Raw genomic sequence first — 27,233 nt, 5'->3', positions numbered from 1 at the left:
CCCAACAAGCCAAAAATATAGACACTTTTGGTATCTACATTATCACCAAAGTTAAGCGTCAACAAAGTTGTGCACTTGAAGCTTGTTGTTTCCCTCCCCATGACAACAAATAGTATTATCCTTGGTGTTTTGTAGATATCTCAATATTGTCTTGACAATTGTTCAATGTTGTTTCCTTAGACCGGTCATAACCCTAGACACAACTCCCATTGCATGAGATAACTTTGGTCTTGTGTAGTGCATGAGCTTTCCAAGCACATTGAAATATGTCATTGTTACCACATTTTTTCTTCTCCCTGCATAATCTTAGGACTCATGTCATATACAACAATACCCCACTTGAGATGGAGTATTAACTAGGATACACCAATCCATCCTAAAGAGTTCAAGAATGTCTTAAACATACTTCCATCAAGTAATTTATAACTTTCTATTCTTGTGGTATCTTATCACCTCCATACCCAAACAATAATGCAATGGACCTAGATCCTTCATGACCATGCTTTCTTGACTAATACCCGCCCAATACCTTAGAATTAAAAGGTAAGATCAATGTATAAGACCAAAATTATGAAGTGAATATCTTCCTATTCCTGGTAGACACAATGATCAACTTGACTTCTTACAAAGTCTTGTCCAATCACATACCTATCAAACATGTGGTACCACTTACCTTGCGCACTACAATAGACCATACGATGATTTATCCAACTTGCACACCAAGCCTTCTCTCCCACTTAGTTCAATTTGTTTGGGTGTCACATTAATATTTACTCCATGAGTTGTCCATGAAAATATATTGATTTCAAGTCCATTTGCTCAATTTCTAAATCATATTAGTGATTATTGCCAACAACTACGTAATACAATCTTATTTGGCCACTGGGGAGGGGTTCATCGTTATCTATAGTCTCAACTTGAGAGTAACCACATCTATTAATTAAACATTTTATCTCTCCACAAAACCATCAACTCTATACTTCTTCTTAAAACACCCAGCTACAACCAACGACTTTCCTATCTTTGAGGAATTCTTGCGAATGCCACACTTGGTTTGGGGCAATAACCATTATTTCCCCTGTGTCTTCTTCTAATGAATTGCCTCATCATGGCTAATATCCTCTTTCACATTTATAGGTTCATCAAACATGAAATATAAGGCAAAATAGCTAAATCAGAAAGCTCAAAACTATACCTGACAAGCACTTTTCTTTGCCAAAGACTTCTTAGGCCTTGATTTCTTTGATAATTTTCAGAATACTCACCATCATCTTGAAATTGTTCAACATCATTATGAGTTCACTAATTTCTTGTTGTTCTTCTCTAGCAATGTCATTTTCTTGACTTATACATGATTAGAACTCAATTTTGTGGCTTTGACGTGTTGTAACCTACATCAACATTTCCATTCGCCTAACTACCTAATGTTCAATTCCATATTGTTGTGGTTTAACCTCTACAATTATCTCACGTTGTACCAAATTTGTGTAAACAAAATATATATCATGATATTCTTCAAGAGGCTTTTCTTTGAAGACCATATATCAATTATGTGTATGACACTATTCTGATGGAATCCACAACTAGTATTCCTTGATCCCTTCACTATGGCCAATATGAGTGTTGAACGCACCAAAAAAAGTTGTTGAGTTTCTACATGTTTTTCATAGGCACATGCATGTAAGTGTCACATCTAAAACTCTAATATTGATACAAAAGCATTTTTTCCACTTCAATCAAAATTCCTTTGGTGTCTTATCACTCAATATAGTTCTAGATGATAAATTGTTGACATAATTTATTGTATGCACAACTTCAGCCCAAAAATGCTTTGCTTAATCCAGTGTCCACCTTCATGTTTCTAGGATTTTCCAACAAGGTCTTGTTCAAACTTTTAACAAATCAATTTTATTGAGTTGAATGTAGTTGCATCTTCATTATAATATCATGTGACTTACAAAATGCATCAAATTCTTTGGAAAATACTCACCATATTTATTACTCCTCAAGGCCTTCACTTGCTTGTTAGTTTTCCTTTCACTTTGACCACAATAATTTTGAAGACCTCAAGAGAATTGCTGTTCAACTTTATAAAGTACACCCCTGAATTTCTAAAGGAGTGACTGAATATTTAGACCGCTCAATGGAAACCACATCCATTGGCTTACAAATGTATGAATGTACAAACTCAAGAATGTTAATTTCTCTAATCACTTGAAGAAAGAGGAACTATTTTATGTTTCCCATGGACACGTGCTTCAAAAGCTAAAAAGAATCAAGGTTTATAGTTTTTAATCCATAGGAAATATTCTTGTTGCATATCTGTTGTAGGGTCTTTTCTCCAAGATTCCTCATCCTTCATTGTCACAACATCAATCTTGACATTTGTATAGAGTTGAGCAAGTTAAGGTTAATCTAGACAATGGAATTCTCATTCATCTTGTCTTAATCCTCTTACTTCATAATATCCAGTTTTTTATCCTTAACACTAACATCCTTCAACACTCTCTCAATAAGGAAATATGTCATTTTCAATTTCCAAATATTGAAGTTGCCATTGGTAAACTTTTCACTCCTTGTTAGAGCCCATTTTCTACTATGTAAGTCCTTAAATCCTCCAACTGAAGTTGAGTTGAATGAAACACACCAAACTAAATCGCTTGAATTTTAGAGAAATAAACTATGCCTAGATTTGAAACACAAAAACATTCAAACATAAGCTCTCCTCTAACACAATGATTCAAAACATAATTACCAACTTAACAAGAATTGTGACTATTTGAAAACACTTTCGGAAGAAATCACATTGGTAGATTTAGGCCAACACGTTTCAAACCAACCTATGTGGTTCATCATCAGGACAAAGATGAAAAATCAGATCATAGCGGCAAGTTAAATAGGGAGATAAAACTTTCTAACGGCTATAGGGAAAATGGCTATAAAAACGGCTATATTTAACTAGATAGGAAAAAGAGACAATTGTTTTTATTTATTATTGAATAATTATAAATTAATTAAATCAAATTAAATATTAACTCCAACATATAATTATATAAAACTAACATGACCCAAAATATATAAATAAAAATAATTAAACAAATGATTATAATCAACTCTAAAACAATAGTCTAAGAAAAATCACTATTTTAGTCAAAGGGGAAAAAATATTAAAGGGTAATAGAAATGATATCAAATATATAAATATTATTAATTAATTATAAACTAAAAAAAATGTTATCTTTAATTATAAAATAAGTTTATAAGTAATATGTTTAATTTTTTTTTTTTTTTTTTTTTTTTTATATATAGTTATTTGAAGGCTTGGGCACCAATGGAAATATATATATATATATATATATATATATTTATATATTTATATATTTTCGCCCCAGAAAACCCATATTTTTGGGTAAAAAACACCAACATCAACCCCCAAATAAAAGATTTGTATCTTCAAATGTGGATTTCTTGACTCATTTTACTTATAAAATTTGATGATGCTTTTATATTTCCAATATTGATTCACCAATGCCTCATGACTTACATAGAGTTTGAGAGTACAAATGAATTGGATTTCCTTTGTTGTTTCGAGTGTATTATGTTTGTACTCTTTGCATTAAATTGTCATGACTTGCTTGGTGTTGGCTTTGAATTGGTTTCATATTTTGCATTTCTTCCATCAGATGTCATGTGAAAATCCATTGCTTTCACTCATTATTAATCATATGAATGATGGTTTCACGTGTTTTCGTGACCTAACACATAAGATATATAAACAACAAAGCCTCGTGATAATTTCATAAAGGAGCAACTATTTCCCCAACAATTGATGAGTATTTAACATTATTTAAATGCAACAAGATCATAAAGGAGCAACTATTTCCCCAACAATTGATGAGTATTTAACATTATTTAAATGCAACAAGATGCTAGAGACAAATATATTAAAATATTGGACCTCAAGATTGATTGACTTAAATTCGAAGACATGTTGAACATGGAGTGATGTGGAGGGAGAATTTATGGCTAAGGACACCATAAGGTCATGTTGTGGCTCATCCAAGACTATCCAATGATTCTTTACATTTCTTGTGATTAACCTATTTAATTCTTTGGTACTGAAAAAAAAACCCATTTAATTCTTTGGTGTTCACAATTAGGTTAAGTATTTTGGATACTTTGTGAGTCAAGTAAATGTTTGAATGAGGATGTTAATCATTCTACTCAACACCCATGCTCTTGAATGAAATAATAATGACTTTGTGGATATACAATGTTACTTGATTCTTCATGAAAATCTATGCATGAATTGTTTGAATATGAATTTTGATTGTATAAAATGATAACTAGTAGTTTTGTGCTTTTATTTACTACAATGATTATTTTTTGTGGCTTATGTAATTGAATTATTTAAAATCCTTACAAATTGATGCATATGTGTGGGTTAAGTAAGTCTTACTCATGGGATTGGAAATGTAGATACAAATGATGACAATTCAATAACATCAAGTCGCTGGATGTTGGATTAGTAAGAACATTAAGTGAATAAAGTGGAACATACATGATTATCATGGATGTACTTTTCCTTTAGGCTCTTGAAAGACATATTTTGATAGTTTTCATCAAGACTCTCATTAATTGCTTGGATTCATTGGATGACATATTTCATTATTTCTGATGATTCCAGTCTAATTCAATTTATCATGTTTAATTTTTAATCTCATTTTCTTGCATGTTCTTGATCATGCATAAGATTATCCTTTCCTCATCAATACATTTGATTTATTACTGGCTTATGTAATCTCATGGTTTAACATATTTACCCCCTTTTTTTTTTGTAGGTTATCACACACATATCCATGGGATTAAAGATAATATAACATGGATGGAATACATACATATAGAATTTGATTATAATGAGGAAACACTATGAATGGAATTGGTACTTTAGCCTATAAGAACCTTTTGTGCATATTTTAGGTTGTTCATCAATAGACCACTTGAGCATATCTAGGGAATCAAAACTCAAAGAAATTGATAGAGTTCAATTTAGATGCCTATAAATATGAAAATGCAAATTTCTTTGGTTGATGAGTAATTTTGGCTTCCCAAATTATGAAATCTATACAAATGAAGTGACAGTAGGGATCCAATTACTTGTTGGAAATATTACCACACACTCTATACTCAACAATAAATAGCTTTTCAATTTGAGGTCCAATGAAGAACTCATGGCATTATTAAGTAGAGAAATCAAGGTATTCTACCAATGCTCATTTTAGTTGATTTTTAAATTATCCAATTGGAATCATCACATTTTTTTTAAATATCTTGAGCATGATTTTGATGATGCTTGATGAGTCTAAGGATTCAACAACTAAGTTTCATCTCTCATTTTGAAGTGTTTATAATAGCCATGAAGGCGTTGGAGCCCCAATGACCTCATGTGATTGTTGATGAGCCAAAGAAGATTTGAAATCACCAAATAACTATGTAAACTCAAATATTCAGATAATAAGAGCTACAATTCAGTGTGAGGAATGAATAAATAACATTGCAAGTTATTCTTGAAGCTTTCATTTTCTTTGGGATGAGTTGAATCAAATAAAGGGTGAAATTGCTTACCTAGGGAGCTTATTGGATGCCTTAGTGATTTGCCTCATGAAGTACAAATTCATGGGTTTGTAGGATGGAAATCCTCTAAAGTTATTGATTGAGCCTTGATGGCGGAGGTCAAGGGAGTTTTGTTTTCCATGACAAAGGGAGGTTTTAAAACTTACCTTTTCTATGTATTTTTCCCAAGAAATGGAAATTTGTTCTTGTAAAATCATTCATTTAATATTATTTTCCTTGTGGTTGCATAGCCAAGGAAAATAGTCATTGTGATGTAAGAAACCATTAAAAACCTTTCTTTGAATGATAGCCTATTTCATATCTAAAACAATAATGCATATTTTTTTAGTGAAGCTAGTGGAGTTAGTCTCCCATGCGTGGAACAATTTCAAGTTAAATCAAAAGGCAAAAGATGGATCAAAGAGTATTTCAATGAAATGGGTCACATTTATTATACCATCAATTCCCTAGTGAATTCAAAATGTTTTATTGCAAATGGTATGGGTGGAGAAAATACTTTTGAAGTCGAGATTTGGGGCCACTTTGATGCACTTTTCTAAAAAGGGTTGTAAATTTCATGCTAAAATTTAATGGTGGGGATAACACATTTAGAGAATATTTATATTTGTGAAGTTAGATTTCTCTTACTAAAAGAAATGAAGAATTTGTTTGTTGTAGGTTATTTTTCCTCACCTTTTAAGAACAACTTCAATATTGTTATAATTCATTACCAACCAAATCAATTCATGGTTGGATGGAACTCAAACAAGTTTTCAAAGTCTCTAATGTTAATGATCAACTAGAGGCACTAAGTCATAAATTGTATGAGATTCACAAAGAGAAACATGAAGCTGTTATATATTTTATTATGAGGTTTCTATAGATTATTATTGATCTCACAAAAATCATAAGCCTTTTGAGCAAGATATATGTGAGTGATATTTGCTTGTTCTCTACATTGACAAAGTGAAAGGCCTATTGTTGTCATGTGAGAAGAATTTGCAAAGTAAAAATTGTTCACAATTTGGATCTCTCATCTTCACATTCATGCAAACTAAACCCAAAAATCCTAACATTAAATGAGGTGAAATATTTAGAGAAGGGAAATTTGTTATCAGAAGATGGAATCAATAATATAGAAGGCACTAGTATGCAAAATAGTCCTACACAAAGCTTTGACCATAATGATAATGCCACATCAATTGAATGTGTTTTAGAAGAAGTACCTATCATTAAATTGGAAGACAAAGACTATTATATAAAATCCCAAGAGATTTCTTGTATAGGGCATAAGGAATGAATGATGAATTCATTGCACTTGTCTATCACAAACATTAACATGTTCCAAGATCCTAAAGTTTGTTATCACTATGTTGCATGACTCTTGTGAGGATATTAAGCCATATGTATGACAAAGTCGTGGGATACAACACCCACATACAATCTAGAGTTTGATTTCCAAAAAAAAAGAGAAAAAAATATAAATTATATTGTATTTATTATTTATAATGCCTCTTCCCAACAAAATTCCATGAATGAAGTTATTGAATCTCCAATCATTGCTATGATTTTAAAAGGCAGTGAGTGCTTGATCCTTAATGAGGATTGTAGTACAATACAATAACAATAAAATCTTATGGAAGGTGTGATCCTTTATCTAGAAAAATTAACCACAAACAACAAAGGTAAGGATAACTGAGACAAAGAGGTAACCATAGTAATCATCAATGCAAAACAACCAAGCAAAGAAGACGATAGGGTAATTAAATTGTCTTCAAACTCTCTTTCTTTTCAATGATTATGTTAGCATATTTGATAACATCATTCAATATTGGATGGAATTATTATTCTCTTTAATTCCTTTATGTAATAATAAGCATCTCATACTTCCCAACTTGAAGGAAGTATAGAATACTCACATCTTTTAAATTATACATTTCCTAATATAACAACACACACACAACTATACAAATATTTGAAAATCTTGGATGTAGGATTATCCTTTCATGATTCAATTAGCACTATGTCTTTACATGGTTTTTTTATGTGCTAGTGTGGTTAGGGTAGGAGAAAATTACTATGATTTTATTTAATTTGTCTTTCACACTTTAGTAATTCACTTCATAATTAATTTTGTAAGGTAATTATCTTTCTTTAATTATAGATTTTGTTTTAGGGTATTTTATGAAGTTGTTGTATTCTAATTAGATTATCTTGCTTCAATTTTTTCTTTATTGCTTTGGTTTGATTATAAATGCTTTTAATTTCTACTTTGTTCTTTTCACAAATTTGTTTATAATTGCTTTCATAGAGTAGTTTTCATTCTTTAATTTCAAAGCTGCATTTTACTTTACGTTTTATAGTTTATTCACACAAAGAATAATTTGATAGGCCTTTAACATGACTTTATGTTTGTTCCACCAATGAGGGACTTATATCCCATTTTCTTCACCAACACAAATAGTATGTGGACGTTTATTTTTGAACTTTGTCTCAATCGTTTACAAACATCTTCGTCTTGTGAATGCCTCCCTCTTAGGTGTAACTTGCAAACATCAAATATTGTCTACATAATAAAAATCAAGGCTCTGAAATACTCTGTTTAATTTTGATTTCAAGGCTCCATCTTTGGTGCAACTCCATTGCAATATATAGCAACCCAATTGAACTAGATATCTCAACATTGTAAAGGTTGAGACACTAACATGATTTGATGTGTAGGTTCAATTTTGACTATAGTGCTTTGCTTATGCATGGAGTTACCTTGTTGGTTGCTTGTAGTAGTTGACAAGTAAACTCTATCTTTACATTTAGTTTCAATGTTCTTTTGGTTTGAGTACTATGGAAATCGATGATCCCGCTAGCCCACTATCATTTCAAAGAGATAACGAAAAAATAGGCTAGATGAAACTCGTATTGGAATAGGAGATTGTTGGCTTATTTATATGCTAAACCCTGTTACATTAAATTATCAATATGGGATTCATAAACTTTGAAATGTTGACACCGTATATGTAGGATTAGTGGATGGGATTAGATTAATTATAAGTCCTATTACATTGAAGGAAACAAAATATGAAATGAAACTACTAAAATCATTAATTGAAAGTTCTATAAAACCATTTCGTTCACTAGATTGATATTTCAGAGATGCTTTAGTAAACCTAGATTACAATATTTCATTTGTACGAGGGTTCAAATGTTCTTGCAATTAAGAGTAAAAATTATGTCATCCTTTCAATCTTAAATGAAAGTGGGTCATTAAGGGAAATAACAAAATCATGACCCTACAAAGATATTTCAACGACTTGGTGGAGGTCTCAGGAATGCCTTACTAGGATTAGATTACAATATTTCATTTGAGCGTTCAAATGTCCTTGTATTCTAAAAAAAAGCTTGTCTTTCTCTCAACCTTCAATGTAAATGGATCCCTACAAGTAAACACGAATCACAACAATTTTCATAAGAAAGAAGAAAAAAAGAAAGGTTATATTAAATATATGACATTGGCTAGTGAGGCTTCAATGGTTCAAATTAACCACAAAATGTAGCAAATAAGGGGAAGGAATGACATTGGTTGGGAATCCTTCAGTTGTCATATAAAAAGAAAACACACTATGGAAGCAATGGTGTTGGTTGGTTAGGATTTAGTTGTCACATTATCCATGAAAATCAAATACAATGTGGAAGAAATGGCACTGGTTGGTTAGGCTTTAGTTGTCATGTTATCCATGAAAAACAAACTGTGTGTGAATAGAGCGCATAATCAAATGAAAATAGGGTATTTAAAACCGCAAATTCGAAGTGTAAAAGCCAACTAATATAATGTATATAAAGCCATGAATCTCAAAATGCAAAAGTTAATCAATACAACATATGTAAAGATACAAATATGAAATGAAAAACCACAAGTAAAGAAAGTATACAAACCATAGATATAAAGTGTAAAAGCTAATGAAGCATTGAGTATATACTTCAGTCAATATAAAGTATCTAAAGTTACATACTCATAACATAATAATTAACTAATGCATTATCGATTACAAAATGTAAAAACTAACCGATACATAGTATATAAATCAAAATATGGAATATGAAAAAGCAAAGAACACAAATCTAATGAATAGAATTTTACTTATGTATGCTAAACCTACGGAATTAACGATATCTCTAGCCAGGTTTGAGGGGCCATCCTAATTGACTCAAGCTATGAAAGACTACCAAAACTAATAACACACTATACACAAGATCATTTCTTAGAACATTAGCGCCACAACTTTTCCATTGATGAAATAAATATTTCAACATTACTATCATATGATTTCTTAACATAAATACCATTACTTCCTATTTCATGATAATTGTCTATCATATTATTTTTTATTATGGTTTACTTCATAGATTCCATTTTTATACAAATAAGAATGCAGGTTGATTCTTAATGAATCCCTTCCTCGCGAATCATGAATGAGATAAATGGGGTTACATTGCTTCATGTCTAGTTAATATTGGTAATTTTTGATATTATCATGACATGGAATACATGATAATATCACTTCATTGTTGACCAAGATCGCATCTACGGCTACTACATGCCTTGTTTGGAAGAGGTTTGGCCATCAATTTGATTGCGAGATAGCACAATCCTCATTCATCCTAGGGATGGTCCAACTAACACTAGACGATATTGAGGTCCTTGGGAATAAAACCACGGAGGGGGATTTGCCTTTGCAAGCTAGATGATATGCTAAATGATGAGGGAAATTATTGGAATTACATAGGAGTTACAAGATTTGAACTTTCATTAGTAAGAATTCAACCCAAAAATATTTTTAACTTATCAAAAGTGATATAAAATATTGAAATTGGCAACTTGTTACCCTGAGATGTAAATTTCCTCTAAAAACATGGTGAGAGGTCAAAGAAAAATAAGTGAAAAGGGTGTCTTTTCAATGGTGTAAATACTATCAAAATAAAGGCCTCACATCTCCCCCACACATGAGACATTGCATTTCTCATGCAAGTAAAATATATGGGTGTTGTCTTGTCCAAAAAGGTGTCTTCCAAAATTGAGAAACCTTTTTGAATATACTTCATCCTATAAGGACCATATCACTATATCCAAACTGGGACCTTTTTACTTCTTTTCCTTGAGATTTATGTTCAATGTTCTATTATGAAGTGTCATCATCTAAGTTCCCTTATACAATATCCTAGTTTCTGATGCTAGTTTTGTTTTTTCCTCTTAAAGATGGTACTTTGTTCCTCGCGGGTCACATTTTCATTATATATGTAATGGTCCAAGATCCTGAGTTCTTTGAGTTTTTCTTTAATATATTGATTCTTTTATTGTTTTTTCTCTATTCCATAGAGGTTGGGTGATTAATGGCATTTGGAAATGTTGTTTGTTTCAATATTTCAAAGTATTTATATTACAATCAAAAGTTTCAAATGATAATGAGGAGGGGTCAACAAACTCATTTTCTTGATACACAAATGTCTTATTCTTAGAGAACCTAGTTCTTGATTTCTTGGACCCTTCTATGGGCCCTTATTACTTGTTGCGATTTTTTCTATATCCATATGTATGTACTTGGTGGCACTTTTGACTGTTGACAATGAAATCCCCTTTTTTTCTATATCATAGGGCGTTGTTGCTTACCCATACTTATTGTAAACCTTTGAGGTGTGGATAGTGCAGTTGGTACATTTTGTCTCCGCCCTTTCCTAAATTCTTTTATTTGCTTAGGTTTATTTGTGGGAATAGTATAATACTCACCTCGGTCCTACTCAATGTTAATAGTAATGATATTTCCTTCCTCACATGCTTCATTATTAGGACAATGCTAGCATGAAATACGTTCAAAGAAAGTTTCCATGTATCATTCCTCTTCCCCGGCTTTTCAACAATCAACAATTTGATTAATACGTAGTGGTATAAGCAATGATTAATGTTTTTAGGGTTACACTGATTTTGTTTTGACATATTCGCTAGACATTTCTAAAGATAAAATGAAAAATTAAATAGACCAGCTATCTAAAAATGCAAAAGAAAATGAATGTGGGATATGAAGTTACTTCCATACATTTAAATGGCATAGTCTAACTTATAGATGAAATAACATTTTTTTATAGAAATTCACAAAAATTGGGCAATACAATTTAAAAATTATTGGTTCTTTAAAATACATTTTTGAATGCATAAATGGATTCAACACTCCTAAAAACTCTAGGGGCACTTGAATTATGTAGATTAAACAATTTAAACTCAAATTTTTAAAAATCTCTATTGGGTTTTGATAAAAGTTAACCAAAAAATGATCATGAAAAAAGTAATTTGTCTATAGCTTAGACTACACCTTTAGAAACACTTGTAACAAATTTTTTAACTATAAACATTTATCCCCATCATACAATGGAGATTAATATCTAAATAGGCTTTGTTGCAAAACCATAGGTCAATATCATGGTTTATCAATACCACATGCCTAAAAACGCATAACTCAATTCATATGGCACGTGTTTATTCACCATTGTTTTAATAATCAATCATATTACTTGGGAAACTAGATGTGGAAAATAACTAAAAAATAACTTGGGAATGAGTGTGTACATTTTCATTTGACACTGAAAAACATTTCACTTTCGAATGTGATGCTTTCGGAGACATCAGGGATAGTTATGAGAATATGTTAGAATTGTTAGAAGCTTGGACCAGCTCATTATCAATTTGAATAAGAAAATGATTGAATTGCAAAAAGGTGAAAAACAAAGACACTAATGGTCCCATAGACTATTTTTAATTGAATGGAGATTAAAATATCATTTCACTTTTCTGTTAAAAAGTAAATTAAAAATAACTACTCCTTATTAAAAATAAATCTCAATTTTTTATTTAAAATATTTTACTAAACTTAAATCCTTATCCACTAAATAATTATAAATAATTAAATTAAAATTCTAAAAATCTTATTCCAAATATACTTACTTTTTAATTAAAAAAAAAAATTAAAAACATTATAAAAACAAATCAAAACCAGCCACATGATATATATGGTAGGAAGGCAGGGGATTGAAATAGTCTTGACATTCCGACCACATTACATCGGGTGAATTTTCAGTTGTTTTGGTTGAAATTCCAGTAGCTGGAATGCTGCCAGCAGTGCACGCTCGTCGACGGTTTTATCTCGGAGCTGTCTCTTCAAATCATTGCCAGAATTCTTGGGCCGCTGGAAAGGCAAGGCGTGCCGTGCCCTTTGCTGATCGCGGAGCTGCCAGCAATCCAATTAGTTGGTTGGTAGATACGTCTGTAACAGATTTGATTTTGACAACTGAAACTCAGAGCTCAAACTAACTTCAGAGCTCATACTTATCTGACATCCACATAAGTATAGACCACAGTGACTGAAAATACTGGGTTTTTTGTTAAAATAAACGAGCCGGTTTTTTTAATGAAGATAAATGAACAAAACCCTGATGATTGTCTTTGTTCCTAAGACTTTTGTGGTTCAATTTTCTCGGGGGACATGATTACCCTTTCATTATAACCAAAAATGGATTTACAATAATCTCTGGTCATGAAAAATGGCTTCTACCATTGTCTATGGTGGGAATGGTGGTGATGAGGTTTGGAACCTATATTGTCTGTATACATAAAATTAGTCCACGTTATGTGTTTGTATGGTTAGCTCCATTTAGGAAAATTATAATTGGTTTGGTGATGCGTCTGCCATTATTTGAACTTTCCAAATAACATTGATGACTCTTTTTTGACATCTTGGTTTACAGGTGGTGAAGCTCACTGCTTACTGGTAACATCATGCTTATATTCGCATCATGGTGGTGAAGCGCTCACTGCTTACTGGTAACATCATGCTTATGGTATCAATGTTTGCATGGTGGTTTGAGAGTTTCACATTCTGTTGTGAAATTTCAGTCACCACAATATATTTATTCACAATTTGGCTTATTGTAGTGTTGGTGAACAGAGACACTTTCTGAATCTCCATTTTCAAAAAAAATCATCAAAGCTACCAGTTAAGAGATGAATTTTAAAATTCCATTAGTTTACCTTTACTGCTCTTGAAGAGCTAGCAAGGCCTACCCATACGGGCCTCAACTTATTACTCATCTTATATTTATTTTTTTAGGTTTTGAAATTTTTTTAAGTCTATATTTTGATAAAATTTGCTTTAAATACATTTGGAATGTGTTGGAATTACAAGTTTGATTGTAAATTTTGTACAATTACAATGGTCTAATTTTTTTTAAAATGTTGAATCTATTTTTACATTCAAAAATAAATCTCAAATAACAAAATAACATAACATGATTCGACTAAAAATTATTTTATCAAATTCCAACCAAAAATTCCGGGACCAGAAAACTCACTTTTTAATTATCTAAAGTACACAACTCACTTTTATTTATCCAAATATCCCTTTATACGCCAATTGCCCTCTTATAAACATGTTACTTCCCAAATATCTGTTGTCATTCGATAAATGAGTGGAAATCTACTCTTTTCTTTTCAGTGTCTATACATAAAAAAAGATGGATTCCTACAAGTTTCCGTCTTGATTCTTGATCCTATAGTGTTTTTAAAGCTTGAAAAATTAGAAATATCTCTGGCTCTTAATCGTGATGAAAAACAATGGAACATTTTTTATTAGGTAAGTGTGCAAAGAGTATTGGTGTTCATAAAGACTTCTCATTCTCTATTTGTGAGCAATGGCAACTAATGATCCAACCTCCTCGTACTTGTTCTGGGATTTTAAGATGAATTTTATGCAGTATATTTTGGTTGTATACACGGTTTCTTCTGTAGCACTGGGTTGAAGTGTAAGTGTTAGTTGAAATTGTAAGTGTAGTAATCTATTTTTTTGAAGCGATTGGAGTGGGTTGAAGAAATTTTCACAGAAAGAATGTAAGACTTATACTTACTGTTTTGAGTGAATTGGGGCGTGACCCATCACTGATATTGATATGAGATAAATTGTAAATGGACAAACCATGATAATCAAATTGCCTATGGTGAAAACACTTGTACCTAATAAGAATGGAATTACGCCTAAATCCCAAACTTGGCCAAATCCACATATCCATGGAGCCAGTTCCACTGGGTTATTGGAGTTATGGCCTCAGAATTGGTAGATGAACCTTGCTATGTTTCCTTCATGATCGTTGAATACTCCTCCATGCCCTAGCTAAGCCCAGGTTTCCTTTAGAGGCTCTATTGTAATTGTTTTTCTTCATTGCCATGGCTGATGGTCTGTCAATTGATTGATTGTCTGGGACACTAATTAAGTTACCCTCTTATTAGTTTGTTGTTAATGCAATTTGTTGAGATTCCTTTTATATATTTCTTGCATCTATTTTTTCTATTTTCCTAGACCTTCGAGATTGGATGTCTCTTTCAAACTTTGATACAAATTACAATTCTGCTAGCTTACATAGTTTTACAAAACTGCTTTTCTATTTTCTGCATACAGGGCATAAGCTCAGGCAGAATTGTGAGATCTTCATGTAGAACTTAGGAAAATAGTAAGGCGTTTTAGGGGTCACCTTTATCTTATATTACAGTAACTAGGAGTTTGGTCTAAAGGTTAATGGGCGGCTGTTCACCTCTGATCACAAATTTCTGAGTCACCTTTATTTTATATTACAATAGCTAGGAGTTTGGTCTAGAGGTTAATGGGTAGCTGTTCACCTCTGATCACAAATTGCTGAAAGCATGTGTATCATTTGTAGACACGCCTGTTGGTATTCTTTGAAATTAGGAACCATAGGCTTTGACCCTGGAGAGCTCATAATTCCTGTGGCTCCCTCTGATATCATGTAGACTAGAAATTTTCTTTGTATGTTATATGCATTTGGTGTATTTGTCAGCATATAATATCATGCTATTGGGATTAAAACCTAGGGTTGGATTATATATTTTAAATTTAAAGTTTTAAGTAAAAGAGGCTATCGGAATTGAATTATCTTTCCATTGTTGAGATTTTCTGTTTGAGTCAAATAGGCAAAAATCTCTGGAGGATGACAACAATAGGGATTTAGTTCCTAGATTAGCTCCAGGCTGTTGGGAGGGAGTTAATGCCTCCTATATTTGATGTGAGGGAGTTATGAGCCTGTTAGATTCTTTGTGCTATTTAACAGGCAGTCATTCGGATGATTTGCCAAGAGAGAGTGTGAGGATTTCATGATGTAATCTCCAATTTTGATTAATAAAACTCCTGATGCCTATGTTTGGTGGACGTAGCCCAGATTGGTTGGGTGAACCACGTTAAAAGCTGTGTCTTATGTGGTTGTGTATTTTTCTGCTGTGTGTTTAATTAATTTGCTGAGCACCTGATCCAACAATTGGTATCAGAGCATGTTGGAGGTGCTGGTGCTGAGAGGATGCTTTGAGTGCGTGGATGATTAAAGACTGTCTGTTGCCTGGATAGTTTGCTGGCAGAGCGCGTGGAGCTGGAGCGCTGAGGTGCTGCGTGGTGCTGAAGGCTCTGTTGCTGGGTGTGCGCGCTGAGCACTGTAATATCTGCGGGGAGAGCCTGATACGTGTGCTGGTGCGTATTAACTTGCTGTTGCTGATGCGTATTCAACAGCTGATGCGTTTTTTGCCTATGCGTATTCACCAGCTGATGCGTAGAGCAATTACCTGTGCGCATGGAGGTATGACTGTTTTAAAACGCATGTGAATTTGAGTCCCTTCTCTGCTATAAAACAGTTTGTTCAGAAATAATATTCAGTTTATCAGCTTTCAACAAAATTTAAATGCCAAGGGAACCTTCCTTTATGTCAAACTAATCATCATTTGATGAGGGATCAGCCAAAAGGTTGCAAGAATCTCAACATAGGCAGTGGTGTTTTTGGATTGGTTGAACATCCACCGATGTCGGGCTCACGTTTTTTGGTTTCTGGACTAATAACATAAATGCCATATCCATGTTAAGTTTATTTAAGCTTCCTGTGAATTTTGTACAGCCGTGGAGGTCAAAATTTTGTCTCTGGAATAGAGCAGAACAGTGCGGTGGCCCGTGAATCAACACAAAACCGTAAATTTGAAAATTGCAAATCGCAAAATGTTAAAACTATTTATGGCAACGTTTTGGATCTTCAATGTTTCATCTTGAGGATAAAAATGTTATTCATTTTTCAAGCAAATTAGAGCGGATTAAAGCGTGAAGACTAAAAACAAAGAGTACGTCCTTATTTTTCATGGGAGTTATAAGGGTTATGTCACATATTTTTTTTGAAATTAAAAGGCTTTACACTTTGAAAAGGCTTTAAAAAGTGTATGTATTTGTTGTGGAGTGGAATTTGCACAAATAACCTGAAAGTGTTTTGTTTTTTTTTTTTGTTTTTTTGTTTTTTTTTTTTTTTTTTAAATAAAAAAAAGTAAAAGAAGTGCAAAGTGCAGTTGTTTTTTGTAAAGGCATAGGCAGTTTTTTGTGTAAAACAAAGGCATAGGAAATTTTGTTTTTTAAATTGCTGGTTTTCAAATTGAAATTGGAGATTCTTTGACAAGATGGCCAAAACACAAAGTGCCCGTTTTGAAATTGAAAAGTTTAATGGCAAGAATAATTTTGAGATCTGGAAGGTGAAAATGCACGATCTGCTGGTTCAACAAGGTGTGGCAAAAGCACTATTGGGGAAAAACAAAAGGCCTGCTTCCATGACAGAGGATGAATGGGATGAGATGGACGATAGAGCTTTGAGCGCAATTCGGTTATGTCTGGCGGACGATGTTCTGTTCAACATTGTGTCAGAGAAAACCGCCGCAGGCTTGTGGTCGAAGCTTGAGAAGCTCTATATGACGAAATCTTTGACAAACCGAATTCTCCTGAAACGACAGCTTTATAGTTTGCGGATGAAAGAAGGTACCTCTATTGCTGATCACCTGAATGTTTTTAATACCTTGTTGGTGCAATTAAACAGTCTAGATGTGAAATTTGATTCAGGGGATAAGGCGATAACTTTATTATGTTCTTTGCCTGAATCCTGGGATCACTTTGTTACTTCCATAAGTTTTAGTACATCATAAATTCTTGAATTTGACGATGTTGTTGGAGCCTTGTTGGCTGAGGAGACGAGGAAGAGGTCGAATGCAGACACCTCCACATCAGAGGTAATGATGGCCAGAGGTCGCTCACGAGAGAAACACTTCGGGGGAAAGCATAGCGACTCTCGTTCGAAGTCCAAAGGAAAGAAGCCAAAGGTGAAGTGCTGGCATTGTGGCAAGGCTGGACATCTGAAAAAGGATTGCTGGAAGCGAAAACAGGCTGCTAAAGAAGGCTCTTCGACAGAAAAGAAGGAAGCAAACACCACGGATACAGGTTCAGTATCAGGTTCAGGTATGAGTGATGAAGTATTGTCAGTTAATGTTTCAAAACATGATCAACATTGGTTGTTAGATTCCGGGGCATCTAATCACATGTGTATATATAAAGATTGGTTTAAAACATATAGATCAATTGATGATGGTGTTGTGTACATGGGTAATGATGTAACATGTAATATTGTTGGGATTGAAAGCATACAACTACAAATGTTTGATGGCACAACTAGAATATTAATTGATGTGAGGCATGTACCAGATTTACGAAAAAATTTGATTTCATTAGGAGCACTTGATTCAAATGGATATAAAACTGTAATTCAAGGTGGAGTTATGAAAATTTATAAAGGTATCTTACTAGTGATGAAGGCTAAGAAAGTAGGAAATCTATTTCAGTTAGAAGGTAGAACTGGGTCAGATCATGTGTCTGTGTCTGAACATGCCAGTAGTTCCATTCACTTATGGCATCAAAGATTGGGGCATATGAGTGAAAGAGGATTGAAAATTTTGGCTGACCGAAAGTTACTTCCTAATCTAAGATCTGGAAAATTGGATTTCTGTAAACATTGTCTGTTTGGTAAACAAAGTAAACAAAAGTTTAAAACAGGAAAACATACTAGCAAAGGTATACTTGATTATATCCATTCAGATGTTTGGGGTCCAGCCCCAACAGCTTCATATGGTGGTTCATCTTATTTTGTATCATTCATTGATGAATTTTCTCGGAAAGTTTGGGTCTTCATGTTGAAAAAGAATTCTGATGTTTTTACAGTTTTCAAGCAGTTTAGAGCATTGGTAGAAAACAACACTGGTAGAACAATAAAATGTTTAAGAACTGACAATGGTGGTGAGTTTTCCTCCAAGGAGTTTGACAGCTATTGCAAGGATGCAGGGATCGAAAGACATAAGACCACGGTTTATACTCCTCAGCAGAATGGAGTTGCTGAACGCATGAACAGGACTCTTCTAGAGAGAGCAAGGTGTATGCTGAGTAACGCCGGGTTGCCGAAGGAGTTTTGGACGGAAGCAGTGGCAACTGCTTGTTATGTGATAAACCGATCTCCATCGACGGCAATAGACTGCAAGGTTCCGCAAGAGGTATGGACAGGACACCCTTGTGACTATTCTAAACTCAGAGTGTTTGGTTGTGATGCATATGCTATAGTGCCTAAACATCAGCGAACTAAATTAGATCCAAAGTCTAAAAGGTATATCTTTGTTGGGTATGGTGATGGAACAAAGGGATTTAGATTGTGGGATCCTACTACCCGCAAAATCATCATCAACAGAGATGTAAGGTTTAATGAATCCTCTCTTGTACAGTTAGATGTAGATAGAAGATTGAAACAGGATGATGTATCTGATTTCCAGCATATTCAGTTTGACAGCATTTCTAATGATAGTCATAACGACCATAGTTCAGATTCTAGTCATGAACAGGTTTCAGAATCAGATTATGAATAGGGTTCAGATGGAGGACATGAACAGGTCTCAGATGGCGATCATGAAGAAATTCCTACAGTTGATAGACAGCCAGTTGTGGAAGCACCAGAAACATTCTTAAGGAGATCTACAAGGATCAAACGCCATCCGAGAAGGTATGATGATTCAGTTGCTTTGATCGCTAATGATGATGAACCTTTGTGTTATCAGGACGCTGTAGAAGGTTCAGATAGTGACAAATGGAAAGCAGCCATGAAGGAAGATATGATGGCCTTAGGTAAGAATGGCACGTGGGATCTGGTTGAACTTCCCAAAGGCAGGAAAACTGTGGGATGCAAGTGGGTCTTCAAGCTGAAACGAGGTGTGAATGATACGGAAGACAGGTACAAAGCTCGGCTGGTTGCAAAAGGGTTTTCTCAGAAAGCTGGCATAGACTTTCATGAGATATTTTCACCAGTGGTTAAAATTGTTTCAATTAGAATTGTGTTAGCATTAGTGGCTTTGTTTGATTTGGAGTTGCAACAGTTAGATGTTAAGACTGCATTTCTACATGGTGATTTAGATGAGGAAATATATATGGAACAACCGGAAGGGTTTGTTCAGCATCGCAATGCGAAATTTGTCTGCAGGCTCAAGAAGTCATTATATGGCCTGAAGCAGTCGCCTCGGCAGTGGTATAAGAAGTTTGATTCTTTCATGTTGAGTCAGAAATATGTAAGAAGTGAATATGATCATTGTGTTTATTTTAAGCAGTTAAATAATGGCATGTTCATTATCTTAGTGTTGTATGTTGATGATATGCTTTTAGCAAGCAAAAGCATTGAAGAAATCAACAGGTTGAAGACTCAGATGGCAAGGACGTTTGATATGAAAGATCTAGGAGCCACAAGACAGATTTTGGGCATGGAGATTTTCAAAGACAGGGGTAATGGTAAGCTGTGGCTATCACAACAGAATTATGTTGAGAAAATAATTTTGAGGTTTGGTATGAACAATGTGAAGCCTGTGTCGATCCCTTTAGCTTCCCATTTTAAGCTTTCTTCGAGTTTATGTCCTAATACTGATGAAGAAAAGGATTATATGTCTCGAATTCCTTATGCCAATGTAGTAGGATGTTTGATGTATGCGATGGTGTGTACGCGACCAGATATTTCTCATGTAGTTGGGGTTGTCAGCAGGTACATGGCAAATCCGGGTAAAGAGCACTGGTCAGCAGTGAAATGGGTGCTTCGGTACTTGAGAGGCACAAGTAGTTATTGCATTTCTTACAATAAGAGTAGTGAATATGTTTGCGGATATGTTGATTCCGATTTTGCAGGTGACTTGGATAAGAGAAGGTCAACTTCAGGGTATGTCTTTACTCTTGCAGGTGGAGCTATTAGCTGGATGTCAAAGCTACAGAACATTGTTGCTTTGTCTACTACTGAAGCAGAATACATTGCTGCTTCTCATGCTTGCAAAGAGGCGGTTTGGTTGAAAGGTTTGCTTGGTGAGTTTGGTAGGTTACAGGATAACATCAGGTTACTTTGTGACAGTCAAAGTGCAATACATTTGGCTAAGAATCCGGCCTATCATAGTAAGTCAAAGCATATTCCAATCAAATATCATTTTGTAAGACATGTTATCACTGAAAGGGGAGTTTCTCTTGAAAAAGTGCATACAAAGGAGAACTGTGCAGACATGTTCACGAAACCAGTTTTGTTGGAGAAGCTACGCTGGTGTTTGGCTTCTCTTGGCTTGCAGAAAAGATAAAAGAATAATAACAGGGCATCAGACGAATTGTTGTCAAGGTGGAGATTGTTGAGATTTTCTGTTTGAGTCAAATAGGCAAAAATCTCTGGAGGATGACAACAATAGGGATTTAGTTCCTAGATTAGCTCCAGGCTGTTGGGAGGGATTTAATGCCTCCTATATTTGATGTGAGGGAGTTATGAGGCTGTTAGATTCTTTGTTCTATTTAACAGGCAGTCATTCGGATGATTTGCCAAGAGAGAGTGTGAGGATTTCATGATGTAATCTCCAATTTAATAAATAAAACTCCTGATGCCTATGTTTGGTGGACGTAGCCCAGATTGGTTGGGTGAACCACGTTAAAAGCTGTGTCTTATGTGGTTGTGTATTTTTCTGTTGTGTGTTTAATTAATTTGCTGAGCACCTGATCCAACATCCATTTCCACTATTAAGAAACTTGCAATGTTGAGTGAACGTCAAGGCAGAGAGATCATGACATATCGATCCTTTTCTCAAGTATATATCCACATATAGCAAGACGAGTAACATTTTATTCCTATGGCAGACAAGACCTATAACCCTGTACCAGACAGACCAGAATGATAATGATAACCTCAATGAAGTTTATACTGGAGGCACGGGAACGATTGGAGGAGAGACTGAGGGCATCATCAACATCGAATAGGAGGTTTGTATAATTATTCTCAACTCCAAGAACTGTGTATATGAAGCTGTTTTATATTGAAAAAGCCTTTAAGACTGTAGATTGGTGAGCATTTGTTTGGGTTTGATGTTTAATTTGTCCTTCTAACCTAACAGATGGATATTGATCTGGGTAAAATCTTTTATTTACATGCAGGGATAGTCATGTTAGGCGGGTTAATAATAGAGAACAGGTTTATGTTGGTGGTTTGATTGCTGAAGCAAGGCAACCATCGGAGCTTGTTAGAGATATTGAGCCAACTTCTGTGGCAACAAGCAAAACATGTATTGATCTTCTAAGAAAAGAGATATATGTACCAGAAACAAAAGGAGGAAATTCTTGGTTGAAGTTAAAATCAAGAGCTTCGGAAACAGAGGATTGTGTTGTTTGCTTAGAATGTTTCAAACTGAATCAGGTGCTTATCCATCTTACATGTGGCCATAAGTTTCACTCATCTTGCTTAATTCCGTGGTTGGATACAAATCAGCATTGCCCATATTGTAGGGCCAACGTTTTACCTTAGTCAATTTTCATCTTACACTTTTAAACTATGAGATGTTTCTGTAATCCATATCAGAAAGTTGAAACACAGCTTTGACATGGGTTCAGTAGTTGTGGAAGTAGCTAGGAGTCTTCAGCTGCATGTATATACATAGTATGAGTCGAGAATTTGTTTATTTTGAGATAGTTTATGATGGATGGATCCCTTTGTTATGTGTACATGCAGCGACGAATATAATGTTTTGTAAATATAACAATAAAATCTTGTGCATTAATTCATATAAGCTAAAAATTGCCCTTTTCTCTTTTAATTTTGTTATGATTATTTAATGATTGATTAAACCCGAAGGTCCATCCTGGATGGTAGCTGAAAACATGAATGTTGTCGCTGGGGAAAAATTATAAATCTTAACTGAAGAGGGAAACATTTCAGCAAGATATTATTTAGCAAGATATCTTCAATGCAAATTTAAGATTCAGACAAAAATAAGAAAAATGAAAATATTTTATAAGCCGTGTTAATTACTGAACAATATGGGTGGGACTACTGCAAATTGATTCTAAACACCAAAATTTCAGAAGCCGCCAAAATCTAGAGGCCGGAGTTGAACTAAATAGTAAAACTTAAAAGTATGCATAAATTTAGCAAAAATAAGTAATAATATATAAAAAAATCATGATAGATATATATATATATATATATAAAATAATGAGAAAAAGAAATAATACAAATCATCAGCGAAAAGTTTTAATAATGAGCCATTTTGTTTAATTATTGATTAATCTTCAAAAAAATTAATCAATAAATATAAGATGTCAATGATTCTATTTATTTATTTAGCTACACCTGTTGCTTATATATAAAATTGTTAATGAGCATGACTTTTGGTGTGATAGTTTTGTATTACTTAATAACAATAATATGTTTATAATTATTTTCACTTAACACATTATAATAATCGACATTCATATATATTATTGAATAACTATGATGTAAACTAGTATGTGTTATGCATCTTTATAAATATCAATGTTGAGGGGTAATTAATGCACCTTAACAATTTATTACTGGGCAATAACCCCTACCAAGCTTTTACACCCACTTTGTCATTCCATCAAACAAATTTCATTCCATCCAAAGCCTTGATCAAAGCATCAATTGCATTGCCTTGAGTCTTTTACTACACTTACTTTGATATTCTTTGTTCTTGAATGCAATTTGTTATTTTTTTGTCAAATAAATAGTGCTTTCATGGTCTCACATAAGATCATGGGTTTATCTTGAAACAAATATCTCTACAAAAACATTGCAACCAAGCACTTCCTTAAAAGTTTCTATAGTGATGATGTATGTTGCCTTTATACTAGATTGGACAACCACTTGTTTCCTTTTGTTGTAGCTCACAACACCTCCCAACAAGCTACAAATATAGACACTTTTGGTATCTACATTATCAACAAAGTTAAGAGTCAACAAAGTTGTGCACTTGAAGCTTGTTGTTTCTCTCCCCATTACAAGAAGTAGCATAATCCTTGTTGTTTTGTAGATACCTCAATATTGTCTTGACAATTGTCCAATGTTGTTTCCTTAGACCGGTCATAACCCTAGACACAACTCCCATTGCATGAGATAACTTTGGTCTTGTGTAGTGCATGAGCTTTCCAAGCATATTGAAATATGTCATTGTTACCAAATTTTTTCTTCTCCCTGCATAATCTTAGGACTCATGTCATATACAACAATACCCCACTTGAGATGGAGTATTAACTAGGATACACCAGTCCATCCTAAAGAGTTCAAGAATGTCTTAAACGTAATTCCATCAAGTAATTTATAACTTTCTATTCTTGTGGTATCTTATCACCTCCATACCCAAACAATAATGCAATGGACCTAGATCCTTCATGATCATGCTTGCTTGACTAATACCCGCCCAATACCTTAGAATCAATACTCAAGGTAAGATCAATGTATAAGACCAAAATTATGAAGTGAATATCTTCCTATTCCTGGTAGACACAATGATCAACTTGACTTCTTACAAAGTCTTGTCCAATCACATACCTATCAAACATGTGGTACCACTTACCTTGCGCACTACAATAGACCATACAATGATTTATCCAACTTGCACACCAAGCCTTTTCTCCCACTTAGTTCAATTTGTTTGGGTGTCACATTAAGATTTACTCCATGACTTTTCCATGAAAATATATTGATTTCACGTCCATTTGCTAAATTTCTTAATCATATTAGTGATTATTGCCAACAACCACATAATACAATCTTATTTGGCCACTGGGGAGGGGTTCATCATTATCTATAGTCTCAAGTTGAGAGTAACCACATCTATTAATTGAGAATTTTATCTCTCCACAAAACCATCAACTCTATACTTCTTCTTAAAACACCCACCTACAACCAACGACTTTCCTATCTTTGAGGAATTCTTGCGAATGCCACACTTGGTTTGGGGCAATAGCCATTATTTCCCCTATGTATTTCTTCCAATGAATTGCCTCATCATGGCTAATATCCTCTTTCACATTTACAGGTTCATCAAACATGAAATATAAGGCAAGATAGCTAAATCAGAAAGCTCAAAACTATACCTAACAGGCACTTTTCTTTGCCAAAGACTTCTTAGGTCTTGATTTCCTTGATAATTTTCAGAATACTCACTATCATCTTGAAATTGTTCAACATCATTATGAGTTCACTAATTTCCTGTTGTTCTTCTCTAGCAATGTCATTTTCTTGACTTATACATGATTAGAACTCAATTTTGTGGCTTTGACGTGATTGTAACATACATCAACATTTTCATTCGCTTAACTACCTAATTTTCAATTCCATATTGTTGTGGTTTAACCTCTATAGTTATCTCACGTTGTACCTAATTTGTGTAAACAAAATATATATCATGATATTCTCCAAGAGGCTTTTCTTTGAAGATCATATATCAATTATGTGTATGACACTATTCAAATCCACAACTAGTATTCCTTGATCCCTTCACTATGGCCAATATGAGTGTTGAACGCACCAAAAAAAGTTGTTGAGTTTCTACATGTTTTTCATAGGCACATGCAAGTGTCACATCTAAAACTCTAATATTGATACAAAAGTATTTTTTCCACTTCAATCAAAATTCCTTTGGTGTCTTATCACTCAATATGGATCTAGATGATAAATTGTTGACATAATTTATTGTATGCACAACTTCAGCCCAAAAATGCTTTGCTTAATCCAGTGTCCACCTTCATGTTTCTAGGATTTTCCAACAAGGTCTTGTTCAATCTTTTAACAAATCAATTTTATTGAGTTGAATGTAGTTGCATCTTCATTATAATATCATGTGACTTACTAAATGCATCAAATTCTTTGGAAAATACTCACCATATTTATTACTCCTCAAGGCCTTCACTTGCTTGTTAGTTTTCCTTTCACTTTGACCACAATTATTTTGAAGACCTCAAGAGAATTGTTCTTAAACATTATAAAGTACACCCTTGAATTTATAAAGGAGTGACTGAATATTTAGGCCTCCCAATGGAAACCACATCCATTGGCTTACAAATGTCTGAATGTACAAACTCAAGAATGTGCATTTCTCTAGTCACTTGAAGAAAGAGGAACTTTTTTATGTTTCCCATGGACACGTGCTTCAAAAGCTAAAAAGAATCAAGGTTTATAGTTTTTAATCCATAGGCAATATTCTTGTTGCATATCTCTTGTAGGGTCTTTTCTCCAAGATTCCTCATCCTTCACTGTCACAACATCAATCTTGACATTTGTATAGAGTTGAGCAGGTTAGGGTTAATCTAGACAATGGAATTCTCATTCATCTTGTCTTAATCCTCTTGCTTCATAATATCCAGGATTTTATCCTTAACACCAACATCCTTCAACACTCTCTCAATAAGGAAATATGTCATTTTCAATTTCCAAATATTGAAGTTGTCATTGGTAAACATTTCATTCCTTGTTAGAGCCCATTTTCTACTACTTAAGTCCTTAAATCCTCCTATTGAAGTTGAGTTGAATGAAACACACCAAACTAAATCGCTTGAATCTTAGAGAAATAAACTATGCCTAGATTTGAAACACAAAAACATTCAAACATAAGCTCTCCTCTAACACAATGATTCAGAACATAATTACCAACTTAACAAGAATTGTGACTATTTGAAAACCCTTTTGGAAGAAATCACATTGGTAGATTTAGGACAACGCGTTTCAAACCAACTTGTGTGGTTCACCATGAGGACAAGATGAAAAATCAGATCATAGCGGCAAGTTAAATAGGGAGATAAAACCTTCTAACGGCTATAGGGATAATGGCTATAAAAGCGACTATATTTAACTAGATAGGAAAAAGAGACAAAATTATTTTTATTTATTATTGAATAATTATAAATTAATTAAATCAAATTAAATATTAACTCCAACATATAATTATATAAAACTAACATGACCCAAAATATATAAATAAGAGTAATTAATCAAATGATTATAACCAACTCTAAAACAATATTCAAAGAAAAATCACTATTTTAGTCAAAGGGGAAAAAAATATTAAAGGGTAATAGAAATGATATCAAATGTATAAATATTATTAATTAATTATAAACTAAAAAAAGAAAAAATATTATCTTTAATTATAAAATAAATTTATATGTAATATGTTTATTTTTTTTTAGTTATTCGAAGGCTTAGGCACCAATGGAAAAAGATATATATATTTGCCCCAGAAAACCCATATTTTCGGGTAAAAAACACTAACATCAACCCCCAGATAAAAGATTTGTATCTTCAAATGTGGATTTCTTGACTCATTTTACTTATAATATTTGAGGATGCTTTTATGTTTCCAATATTGAATCACCAATGCCTCATGG

At 33.5% G+C, this 27,233-nt stretch overlaps 1 pseudogene across 1 annotated transcript; it reads left to right on the top strand.

Annotated features, from left to right (window-relative positions):
- The first annotated feature begins 12,763 nt into the window (after window positions 1-12,763).
- Window positions 12,764-22,455, top strand: LOC149144480 (uncharacterized; annotated as a pseudogene). The gene is made up of 4 exons (XR_016265129.1): window positions 12,764-12,918; window positions 16,073-16,287; window positions 21,625-21,815; window positions 21,987-22,455. The product of XR_016265129.1 is annotated as an uncharacterized LOC149144480 (transcript).
- Window positions 22,456-27,233: the final 4,778 nt, after the last annotated feature.

The sequence above is a fragment of the Pinus tabuliformis genome, chromosome X (assembly GCF_031772625.1).
Source record: "Pinus tabuliformis cultivar Carrire ecotype Pingquan chromosome X, CPIR1, whole genome shotgun sequence".
In the NCBI taxonomy this organism is placed as follows: domain Eukaryota; kingdom Viridiplantae; phylum Streptophyta; class Pinopsida; order Pinales; family Pinaceae; genus Pinus; species Pinus tabuliformis.
Note: the sequence above shows the minus strand (reverse complement) of the source record. Positions and strands in the feature narration are given on the sequence as shown.